The sequence below is a fragment of the Cupressus sempervirens genome, chromosome 1 (assembly GCF_028749045.1).
Source record: "Cupressus sempervirens isolate cs-2001-9-10 chromosome 1, ASM2874904v1, whole genome shotgun sequence".
NCBI lineage: Eukaryota > Viridiplantae > Streptophyta > Pinopsida > Cupressales > Cupressaceae > Cupressus > Cupressus sempervirens.
The window spans coordinates 738,725,972-738,739,377 of NC_143118.1; positions in this window are offsets into that span (position 1 = coordinate 738,725,972).

The window sequence follows — 13,406 nt, forward strand, 5'->3', positions numbered from 1 at the left end:
GGTGTGCTAACTGGTTTGGAATCTCTCAAAATAAGAAGAAATTGATCTCTCCAAACATAGACATCTCATATATTTTCTTCATTTTATTTACAAATTCCTTACATAATCGAACTTGACCTCCAAATATTATATCATCAACAAAAATTTCAGCTAGTAAAATACCTTTACCTCCATCTATCTTCAAGTCCAAATTGTTGTTATCATCAATATTCTCAAATCCAATCTTCACAAGATAATTGTGAAGCATTTCATACCATGCTCTTGAGGCTTTCTTTAAACCATATAAAGCATTGTGTAGTCTAGATATCATATCCTTGTTAGCATCAACAAATCCTTCTGGTTGTTCTATATATACTACTTTCTCTAATATGTCATTTAGAAATGTTGATTTCACATCTATTTGATAAACTTTGAAACCTTTGTGTCCATGCTAAGCAAGCAAACTTCTTACTCCTAATCTATTAGCAGGGGTAAAATTTTCTCAAGGGTCTATTCCTTCTTCTTGTGTATACCCCTTGCAAACTAATCGTGCCTTATTCCTTGTGACTTCACTATTTTCATCTAACTTGTTTCTATTTACCCACTTGGTTCATATCACATTCTTGTCCTCTAGTCTAGGAGCTAGAGTCCATGTCTTGTTCTTCTCAATCTATTCAATCTCTTCTTTTATAGCTTTACTCCAATCCACATTTTCTATTTAATCTTTGACTTTTTTAGGTTCATTCATGTTTAGGAAACATGTATCACTTCCTAACCTATTCCTTATCATTGGTATACCATCTATATCTCCAATAATTTCTTGAGTTGGGTGATGTCTTTTGACATACTTTGGCAATCTTGGTTTTGCTCTACCTTCCTCATTAAGTCTATAAATTTCTAAGTTGCTATATACTTCTCTATCAAGTAATTCAACATTTCTTTTATGTACACTAATATTAGAATCAGAATGTTCCTCACCTTCTATCTACAAGTTGATTGCTAACTGTAGCTCAATTCTTGAATGCAACTTGACATTCATTGTATGTGACTCAACAGTCACTGAAACTTGTTGTGGACTTGCAGCCTAGTTTACAACATCTTCATTAGTACGAATACATTCATAAAACTCTACAACATATTCAAACTTCTCTAGTTCCTTCATAGGTTCAGCTTTATGTATCTATGTATATTCATCAAACTTCACATTTGCACTTTGCACAACTTTGTTAGTGTTAGTATTTAAACACTTATAATATTTAATTCTTGTGGAATATCCAATGAATATACCTTCTTCACTTTTAGCATCTAATTTACCATTCCTAAAATCCTCAAGAATGTAGTACTTTCTTCCAAATACCTTAAAATATTTTACATTGGATGATTATCCATACAATAATTCAAAAATTAGTGAATGAGTACCTTTCTTGACATTCACATTGTTCAAGGTAGAGATAGTTATACTTATAACCTCTCTCCAATATTTGAAAGAAACATTCTTATTCATCATGAGTGTCCTAGCATGGTCCATTACAAATCCATTCCTCCTTTAAGAAATCCAATTTTTTGGAGGGATCCCAAACACAAATGTTTTTCTTTTGATTTCTCTATCATTATAGAACATATCAAACTCGTTTGATGCAACCTCTATCAGATCTCAGACATTTTTTCCTTTTTCTTCTCTCCTTCTCAACTCTAGCTAAATAACACTTAAATATTTGGAAAGCTTCATATTTCTATCCTAAAATCATAACTGTCATCATCCTAGAATAATCATCAACAAATAGGATAAAGTACTTGTTACCATTGTAACTTTGTACATTAATTGGTCCACACAAGTCAGTATAAACAATCTCAAGAATTTATTTTGAGGTATGAGTCTTAATTAAAACTAGATTTTGTCATCTTGCCTACTGGAAATTGTTTAGAAAATATATTATCAGATTTCTTCAATTAAGGGAAACCTCTGACTCTTTTCATGTTATTGATACTCACTAGGTTATCAAAATTAACATGACATAACCTCTTGTGCCATAACAACACATAATCAAATTCTATAACAAGACAAGTAGCATCATTAATATCTAGATGAAAAATATTACCTCTAATTTGATCACCTTTCCCAATTAGTTTCCCATCAGTATCATAAATCTTAGCTAACTTGTTCTCAAAGTCAACCTTGCAACTTTAACTATTCAGTTGTGACACACTCAAAAACTAATAGTTAATTCCTTAAATATAATAAGGATTGTTATACAAAAAATGATAATGAGTTTGAAAAAACTTTTTTCCTTTTATCACATAGGGTGCATTGTTGCAAAACCTTACACTATTTCCATCATAATAATTTAGGTTAATGAACTTACTTTTATTTCTAGTTATGTGATGTGAACACCCACTACCAATGATCCATATATTACTCTTATTCACATAAGACACCAATGTAGTTGCCTCATCCTCATTAGATTCATCCTTCATTGCAACTTACACCACTTCATCATCATGGTCAAAAAATCCATCTTGGGTTTCCTCTTCTAGAATATAGCAAAATTTCTATGATTTGTCTTTGTAATCTTTACTGTACTCACCTCTTTTACTTCTATATTTGTCTCTAGTTTTATTGTTCTTCTTCTTTGGACATTTAGGAGCAATATGACCAACCTCATTGAAATTAAAACACATTATACATAACCTACTTTCAAATTTTCCTTTTCCTCTATGAAATCTCCTTGCTAATAGTGCCTCAAGCTATTCTACATCTTCCTCATCTATATCACTATCACTAGAAACATATTTGATCTTTTTCTTCTTCTCCTTAGGTTTTGTTAATAATAGTATATCTTTGAAATTAGATTCACCATTGTCAGATTTGAAGTTATCAAAATTAGAGAGCTCAAAAGAAGTGATCCTACCTACAAGAACTTCAAGAGTTAGATTAGAACTTGGTATACATCTTAATTCTTGTATGGTAGATAATCTAATAGCATAGATAAGCATTAATGCTCTCAATAATTTTGTTAATATAGTATCATCATCTATTATCAGTTGCTCCTCTTATAAAATTAACAACATCTATTAGTCTAGAGCAATATTGGGAAACAATCTCACCTTCTCCCATCCTCATGTCATCCAACTTACCTCCAAGACTTTCTCAAAAACCTTTATGTCATCAAAATCAACATAATTAGGGTAGAGGCAATCTCCAACATGGCCTGATTGTATTCACTATTATTTTTTAGATCATCAACATTTGGGGCTCCAACAAGGTTTACATGCTCAGTGATAATGGTAGATTATGCATGATCTCCAAGACCTCCTAGGTGTAGCTTCATCAAACTTTTCCATGCAAGGAAGTTTTCCTTATTAAGCTTGGGTACCTCTCTTTTTGACATCTTTATTTTTTCTTCTAGTACATTCAAACTAGTCCTCTAAAGCACAATGGATCAGATACTAATTGTTGGAATTCTTTAGAATAATTAAGAAGGGGGTGAATTAGTTATCCAAGCTCCATATGTACAAACAAAAATTTTCAATGCTTATTAAAACTATATCCATAAAACATTATTATGCATGGATCCATTAGATCATATAATACTTAAACTTTGTAGGTTATTGTCCAAGGTCAAAACAACTTTGCAAAAATGTAAACATGAAACATAAAAAATTTAATAACACATTTGACACAAGGATTTTATGCAAAAACCCAATTTGGGATAAATAACCAGTAACATGCTACTAATTCTCACTCTTCTAAAGTGATGCCTTGTGAAAGGAAAACCCTATTAAAGGTTACAATACACACTATTAAATGTGACTTGGTTAGAGGATTTCAATCACCCTATTAGGAGTGAGCCTTGTTAGAGGACTTTATATTATTCTGTTAGAATGTCACCCAATTAAAGGATTTACAAATGACTATTAGGTCAACCTTAATCCAAATGATTTACCCTAGAATGATACAATTATTAGAAAGTAATAGTAAGGCTTGATCTAATAAAAAATTAAAACTCACTTACACATTATAGATCTATGTTTCAGTCCTCCATTTTTTTTGGCTTTCACACACTTTATCTTTGATAACTTGTTCACCCTTCAAGAATTTATACTCTTAAGCCTTCTTTCTTTGAATTCCAATTGTAGTCTCTATTGTTCAAACACTGAATGGAGCAAATCTCCAAGACTCCTTGCCTTCCTTAGGTTCTTTCACATGACAACCTTTGCTTCTGACCAACACTCTCTATAAATAGAGATTTTTTATTGTTTATCGCTTAACCACAATCGTCCATTTTAGGGTTAGGTATAATTAGGTGGGATAAAATGAATCCACCCAGTTTTCCATTTGGTTCCTCTAGAAAAATATTCTTGAATCCTTCTCTAATTTAACACAAAATTGTTTACCTTGAATGATGTGTCACCATCTCATCATAGTTATCTTCAACATGCTTCACATAATTCAAGAAAACAAAAAAGTTGGCTCAGATTCCTCAAATATTTGATTTAACATGAGTACTAGAACTTGGACTCAATATGTTGTTACTCAACTTCCACACTATTCTTCTACTCTTCTTACGCTAGTTTACTTTGTGAACACTAAAGTTTACTGATGCTTGGCATCAACTAAACTTTACTTGACTTACACTATGTTTACTCGACATACACAAAATCTTCACTTTTCTCAGCTCCAACTAATTTTCTACTTGACTTGAACAAACTTTCCTTAGCACCTACCATGCACTTGGTCAAGCTTGACAGATACAATTCTTCTTACTTGTTCTTCTAAACTTAATCAATGTATCCAACCTTCACAACCTTAAATAGATAAACAATAACTAGATCATCACTCTTTTAACTAGTTTGTGTACTCATTTTTCATAACATAACTCAACTTTTCCTCTAGGTGCTCTTGTTATCTCATTTGATCAAATCCTCTTCATCAATCAAACAAATGATTGTACTAAAATCAACTAAGCAATTGTCTTACAAACAAGTAGCAAGTTGGACATCAGTGAAAAAATAATGGTTTTTCCATTAGAGATTCTTCACTTAAAAAAATTCTCTTATCAACATTATCTTCATCCCCCTACCCTTTATCCTCATTCAAAGCATCTATTAGCCATATTTTTTAGTTAGAGAATTTTCAAATTTTATCTCCCTACTTTCAAAAGTCTCCAATAGAGTTACTTTCAAAAGTCTCTAACAAACATACTTCCAAGAGTTTGTAGCCTAGCATTATTCAAAAGTATTTGAGGTAGTGAACTTTTGAAGCCTCCAATAGAGTTTTTTTTGAATGAAATGGAGATACTCTAATATGATCTAGGCCTCCAATTTATACCAATAGAGCATACAAAATATATAAGTAAGAAAACAAACTATCTATAAAGATAATTCCCTTTTAAATCCAAATTAGATTAGCAATGCCAAAAGAGGATGGATGCCAATACTAAATTTGAATTGTGAAAATGAATACAATATGGTAAAATACTATTATTTTGGTTCATGTTTGATAATGTGTATAAAAAATTAAACTAATTAATTAAGTAATGTAAATCTACATGCTTAGTGTATGTAATTATCCCAATTAAGATAAAAAAATATTATGCTATGAATTGAAATGAAAGATAGAAGAAAAAAATTGGAATGCGCATAGGAAAGTTTAATTTTACTTGTAAGAAGAGAGAATCTTAAGCTCTAACATAAAATTATACTATAGATACCTAAATAGAATGAAAGAAAAAGATAAAGAGAGAAATTAATTTATTGTTAGAGGAGAAAGAAATTGGTAGACTCAGTGGAAATTGTTTAGAAATATTTCCTAATTTTTTACTCCATTCCCCAGGCTAATGTAGTAGCATTTTGAGTGTAAGGGCAATCTTACATCATCCAAAAAAAATCTATTTCTAGTTTTCTAATTTTGTGTTTTCAATAAGGGCTATTCATCTATAGAGTTTCTATTTGAGGGATCTTGCTAATTTTAGTAAGATGATATTATGTTTTCCATCTGTTCTAGTCATATATGTGGAGGTTTATCTTACACATATCAGCTTGCTAGATGAGGTACATTTTGATATTATATGTATTAGTGTATTTATTGTAGATTTTTAGTATGAATTTGGCTATCCAAACTTCAAGTTTAATTATGAAGGCCTAAATGGCTCTAAAGTTTACGCGGACCTTGACTTATAGATATTTTCACAATTCACCATCATAGATCACTAGTCGAGGATTCCAAAGTGGCGTTATTATAGCTCACCAGGTCAATGGTTTTCTAGTTATGGTCTCTAGAAGTACGCACATCTGAAAATGTAATTTTCAAATTATCTTCAGTCAATCCTATGTAGTAAACTATAAATAAAAATAATATAAGGTTAATTAGTCTCAAGGGTTACAACTTAGATTATATAACCTTCTAAGGTAGTAAAAATTCTAATATCAAGAGGGCTTGTAGGTTGTCTAGGGCAGCAATGGGTGAAATTCATAGATCCATCTTGTAGACCATTATAAGGAAAGTTCTCGTGTGGGTTTGTATACTATAATTCTATAATTCAATATTTGTGGGGATTATAGGAAGCCCATCTTTTGTTCTCTCAATTGGTATTGTTTCTTTATTTTGGTTGTCACTTTTAGTATTAGGGGGAGCACCCTTCATCAAGTGGTATCTTAGAAGGAGTTCTTGAGTATGGAAATAAAATGTCAATAGGGAGGCAGTTTGCACTAGGACTATAGTTTGGGCTAAGCATGTAGTTAGATCACCAATTCTGAGGGAATTTTCAATAAGATTTCAACAAAAGTACAAAAATACATCCATGATGACAACATGGTGCTAGAGATGTTACACCTTAGGTTTGATTCTTTGACATGAAAATGTAAGCATTAAAAGAATGAATGTATAAAGGTATGAATCTCTCCATATAAGATGAAAGTTAGTCTGAAAGATAAGAAGAAGGATAGATTGATCAAGGAAAAAGAAAATTTTCAATCTAGAAGAAAAAAATGTTTTTTTGGGTCATTTCATTGCTAAAAGGAATACATAAACTTGAGGTTCTAACATTTTTTAAAATCTTAACTAGGAGGAATAGATAGATAGATTGGACCAATGAATTTGAAGAATACTTCTAGTATGAGCATATTAAAGGTTTAGATGGCATCAAATTTTTAAAGGCCAAACTAAAGGGTCACACAAAGATTAGGTTGTAATAGATTCAATTAGAGAAAATTAGGAGAGTGAAAGATAAAATCACGAGATGGGATTACATGATAGATAAAATAAAGAGAAAAATAATTCTTGTAGATTATTCTCTTGATCTATAGAAGAAAATGTAGGGATTGAAGTGAATGGGAGGATCTATTCAAGAGTGTATGAAAGAGTTCTTTCATGTTTTCATTAGAATTAGGAATGTAAAAGTTGATGAGGAGAAAGTTTCACATTGTTTTAATAGGTTGAGTGAAATAATTCAACAAGAGTTGATTCTAATTCAAATGACCAATATTAAGGAGGTGTACTAGTTTTTCCTAGGAGTTGAGAAAAAAATGAATAAAAAGTTTGATAACAAAAATAGTGGTGGAGGTCATGGTAGAATATCTTGTCGATAGTATTATTGAGGTTGAAATGATGATAAAAATGAAGAAGGATGAGATGAAAGTATAAATCATATTTAGAAGGAAAATAATTATTTCTACGATCAAAATAATGGATATTAGAGAGGAAGAGAAAAAGGGAATGAATCTGGTAGAGAAGAATTTTCTCAAACTTGGTTTAATTGTGGAGAAGATGGGATAAAGGTATTTGAGTGTCCTTATCACCAAGGAAGGACTAATAGAAGAGCTAAAGGCCAAGCTAGAGTTGTGCATTTTGATGTGCTAGAAATCGATAATACTAAGGGGGGAAGGGTGAATTAGTATTCTACAAACTTTTTCCCACAACTAGATATTGTTAATTACTTTATAACTTGCATATGAAAGAAAACCAACAATATTCAACAACAAATATAAAAATACATAGAGAGAACTCATAACACAATTTTTTGTTAACTAGGGAAACCATTTCCAAGGGAAAACCCTAATGGGGGTGATACCTACAAGATGATCAAGTAAACAAAAGAATTTAGTTAAGGATATTGACTATGTGATGAGTTTATGAAATACATATAGTATCTCGAGTCCTTGTTAGAGGACTAGGTGCTATTAAAAGCCTCAACCCTGTTAAGAGTTGGTGGAATAAATACAATATATGCAAGAAGAGCTTACTATCCTAGCATGCAATATTCAAATAAGTTTCTTTACAAGAATAGATATACATAAACTACTATCTCACTATTGTATCTTGCACATGCTCTAATCATAAATCAGATTTTATATCACATAAGGCTTGCATATCTCTTGTACTACTTTCACAATAATTTGAATCAAATGCATACTTCACATTCATTATGCAAGATATGATCTTTAGTTATACCTTGTAGATTATCAAAACTATGCTTAGTTGGCCTTAATGTTTTCACACGTTTTACTAAATATAACTTATGATGTTGGCTCATCATAATTAAGTAATTATTTTGTTACCAAAATAATTCCTCAAGCCATACAATTAAATTTACCAATATTCTCTTTTCTTCTCTTGTAATTACTTGTAATGGTAATTCTTCTATAACTAATGTCATAATGTCTATATAGACCTACACACTGACATATGTCATCATCATAATGACAACTATTGATCCTCAACTATGTAAGAGATAACTCAAATTCAGTCAGTTGTACATACATTATCTGTCTCTATGCTACTATAAATTGTCCAATACTTCAATAATTTCCTAAATCTGATAACATAATGAAATATGTTGCCATAAATTTGAAAAAACTCATACAATTATCTAGCCATAGTTCTAACAATATCCCCATTTTTCATTGATGGAAACATTTTGGAAAATTGGCTAAGATCCAAAATAATGTCATATAAAAAAAACTACAAAAGGTAACTACACAAATTTGGCTTCAAAACTTAAAATTTTTATTTGCGTCTTGGTGGACCATTACATTCCTTATCACTCCTTTACAATGATATATTAAATACATATCTAAGATCCCCCTTACATATACATTCTTCTCCCTTGCATATACAATTTTCCTTCCATACTTCAACCCCTTTGACATCAATGACAAAGGTGTGATAAGTCCGTAAGAAAAAAACTATATTGACTTCCTCTATTCAGCTAGACATTTTGGATATAAAATCTTCAAAACCAACTTGTAGTCTATCAAGATCCTTCTTCCAAGTTTCTTTGATTGTATTAGATATACTAATTAGTGAGCCAAAGTGCATATCATGCTACTTCAAAAACTCAAGTCAGTATAGGTAAATTTGTCATAGAATAACTTCATTGCAAGACAATCCTCCAATTACCTCTCCAAAATACTAATTTTAGGTGACAAATATTCTCTAAGGATGGAGAATCTACCAATTACCTTTTCCTTACCACAATCAATTCCTTTGATAGCATTGTCAATTTTCTGCATCTTTGTTCTAGTATCTACAATATTTGCCTCTGGTTACTATAATCTAAAAGTGAGTGTTTGAAGCTCACTCATTTAAACTTTGACCATATTATCAAATATTGATAGGTAATTGTATCGTAATGTGCATTTTCCATAAAATTTCTTGCCTTCATCTATGTTCTTCCTCAATTCTTTAATGCAAACATTCAGAGTTGGAAAATCATTACTAACATTAGTGCATATTGTGTCAAATAGTGATGCCACATGCATTGTTGTGCTTGTTTGAAAGAAATTTTAACCAAGGTGGTGAACTATGCATCAAAAGGTCTTAGTATTTCTTTTTCTTTTCTCTGGAAGTCTTGTTATGTAGTAGTGCTCTATACTGTCCTTTGTAATCTTTCTATAACTTTTGGTAACAATCTCTCCAAATTCTTCACAAACTTATTCTTCTCAAGTAGATTTCTTAAGGAGCTCATTAGACCTTTCTAATCATCATCATCATCTAATAATACTAGCAATAGTTGAATTATTATTGTTGGGGTAACTATTGAAATAGGTATAACTATTGGAACAACATAAGGTATTTTAGCGTGATGCTGAAAAACTACCTTCCAAAATTTAGTATCCACATATTCAAGATTGGGCAAGAATGTAAATTCTTGCATCACAATCTTTGATTTCTACTATACTTCAAAAGTTTCCTTCATTTCTTCTTTCTTTCTTTTAGCTCCTATTCTTGCTTTCTTCTTTTTCTCTTATTTCCTTCTCTCTTTTTCTTTTCTCTTCTAATCTTCAATCTTCTTAAATTCATGTTCTTTCCTCCTTTCCTCATCTTTTCTTTCTTATTATTATTTCATCTTCTCTTCTTTATCAACCTCTTCTTCTGAGCTAGAGTAGGCAGTCATATTGGCAACAATATTGGTTCCATATCCTGCAAAAGGATTCTCTTTGGTATTGATAGTTACATGAGTTCTATACACTTGTAGGGATTCACTAACAATAACTATGTGAGGAGGTTATTTTTCTTCTTGAGTTTCCTCAACCTCTTCTTCACCATCACTAGTAGTACTTGTATTAACATATACAAGACTTGTCATCACTATTTGTGCACTTTCCTTAGTGGTCTTTGGAATGGAGGCCATATACTTTACTATAACTTGTTCAGTCTCCTTCTTTATCTATTCATAGTTGTCTCCCATAATAAGAATTGCTCTTCTTTTATTCCTCAAAAAAGGATCAATTCCTTTTAAAATCTTTTGTACATCTTTATCTGTGCATACTTCACATAATTTCCTAATCCTATTCTCTTTGATCTAAGTATCTTCTTCTAATACTCTTCTCTTTCCATTTATTTTCCTATTATACAAATCTTATGGAATCTTATTTGGAATTTTGTCATATCTCTTATTTTTCAAGATCATATTTCGCACTATAGTATTTTCTAATTGTCTTCTATCCATACTACTATAAAATCTTTAATACTTGTTTAACTAAAAAAAATTATCATTGTTTATTGTAACGCCCCGCCAAGGGATCCAAAAACAATTAACCTAAAAAAATTTTTACTAAGTTTTCCAACCAATTTTTTAAATTTTTTTTTATGAACAATAAGCCATTTATATCAAAAACATAGTAGCAAAAGTAATAACATACAATCAGCTATAAGCATACAAACATATTACATTCCTTAAGGATCCCAAGACGTTGAGTCACATTTAATTTAATTAATACTAAGTCTAACAACTACCACATCCACATGAAAGAATATTTAAAAGTCCAATGTCCATAATACACATTTGTTCTTAATGCCTCTTGGACTTTCAATTCGGAATGCTCAATCATCAACTATACATGTCATAGGGTATGAAAAGCTTAAAGGATTAAACATATGTAAAAATAAAGATACATCATCCTCATTGAGTCCATGATACAAGGTACAATAAAGTAAATGAAACTGATAACATACATGATACATCCATCCATCAATAAACATATAACAACCATCGTAAAAGATATCCATCCATAATAAAACACAACTAAATAAGTGTGTGCTTCCTCCCAACCATCAATAGCATCATTAGACCATCGTGGGCCCTAGCCATCCCTCGTGCATAACATCCCAAGCCACCAAAGAGATCATTGACATTATAGTAAATAGGGATGTCACTCCTAAAACATACTACATCATATACATTAGAAAGGTCTAACCATGCAAAATAAGGCATAAGATAAGTTAATAAAATCATCTATCATATGCTAATCATCAATATATGGATACATGTCCATCATCTTAATCCAAGAACATAATGAAGATAAGTACCGACCAAGAGTGCTCTAGCCACAGTGTCTCAGATTGACCTCAAATGGTAAGAGTGAAAATACACTACCACCTAACCACGTGGGACCTAAATGGCCCACTCCCACCATGCTGAGAAGATAGTCTCAAGTCCTAAATAGGATACCAAATCACATAACGCAAGATAAAAAATCAAATAACACAAGTACTCTCTAAGTCCGGGAATCCTAGAAGTACACTAACTCAAAGGTTCCAACACATAGATCAACATCTAGTTCCCAGAGTGTAATCAACAAAGTGTCATCACATGAATCATGCTAGAGTTACCCAGGTAGTCTCTTAGTAGACCCCAACCCCCTTGTGATCCCTATGCGGCCACTAGTATCCTCTCATACTGACGAGGCATACTATGGAAGCAAGTTTGCAACCAAGCAATCTCTCTACTCCCATCCTAGCCTGTACTAGCACTCAAGGCATGGGTGAGAACATATAATTATCTTATTAGGTTCATTTTAATCCCCATTTAGTGTAAGTGTTTTCACTTATTAATACAACTTAAAATGAGTTACCTTGGTAGCCACTTAGGGCCTCAACCCCCATTGCAAGCCACTTCCTGACACTACAAGTAGATAATGTACCCTAGGCTCATGGAATCATAAATCACAAAATCACCTTAGTCCTATACAGGTGATTGGAAAAATACCAAAAGATAATCCACAATAAAAACATCAAATCTCCATGAGCAACTAAAAAACATCCATTGATAATCATGACCACAACCATTCTCTATTGGCAACTGAAGGTATCAATGATAATCACAATATTCATTGGTCCTCATCGAGAAACCATATAGTATTCCAAAATAAATCTCAATATCCATATCAATGATAAATCACAACATCCATCGATTCTCAACAAGCAACTGTAATGAATCTATAAATAAATCACAATATACATTGGTTCTCAAGAAGCAACCAAAAAGGCATCTCAAAGAAAATAATATTGATTGAAGACTCCGAAATGGTCAAGTCAAAACATGTCACAACATGACAACATCAAGAATAAATCAACACTTTAGTCCCATCACGGTGACTAGAAAGTAATCCATGTATGATTGATCAGTGACTCAAAAATGGTTAAGTCAAGTGTCTGATACACATAAATCTTAGCTCCAAACAATAAATACAAACATCTGATAGAGCATACCATCACATTACCATGGTTGGATTTAGAAAGATCAAGATCAAATAACATCAACATGTTATCACATTCGCATAACTCCCAAGCCTCTGGTAGACGTCCTAATTCGTCAACACTCTAGGACCACCCAAACCCCAACATACATATAGCATAGAGAAACAAGATAGAAACACATGTTTTTTGTAATCACATGGTTAAGCCAAATATGGGGTTTTAGATTTCATTTCAAGTATATTTCAAGAGTATAAGATTCTTCTACAAGTCAACCCATTTATCTTTTTGAATAAAACATAGAATTATCCCTCCATTATTTAAAAATAAATTTCTAAAATAATCAGAAGATAATTATTTACTTATTTAATTCATTAAACTAATTTTCATTGACACTTAATAAAATCATTTGCCTTACTTTGCTAAGATCAATGTTACTAATTGAAAAACT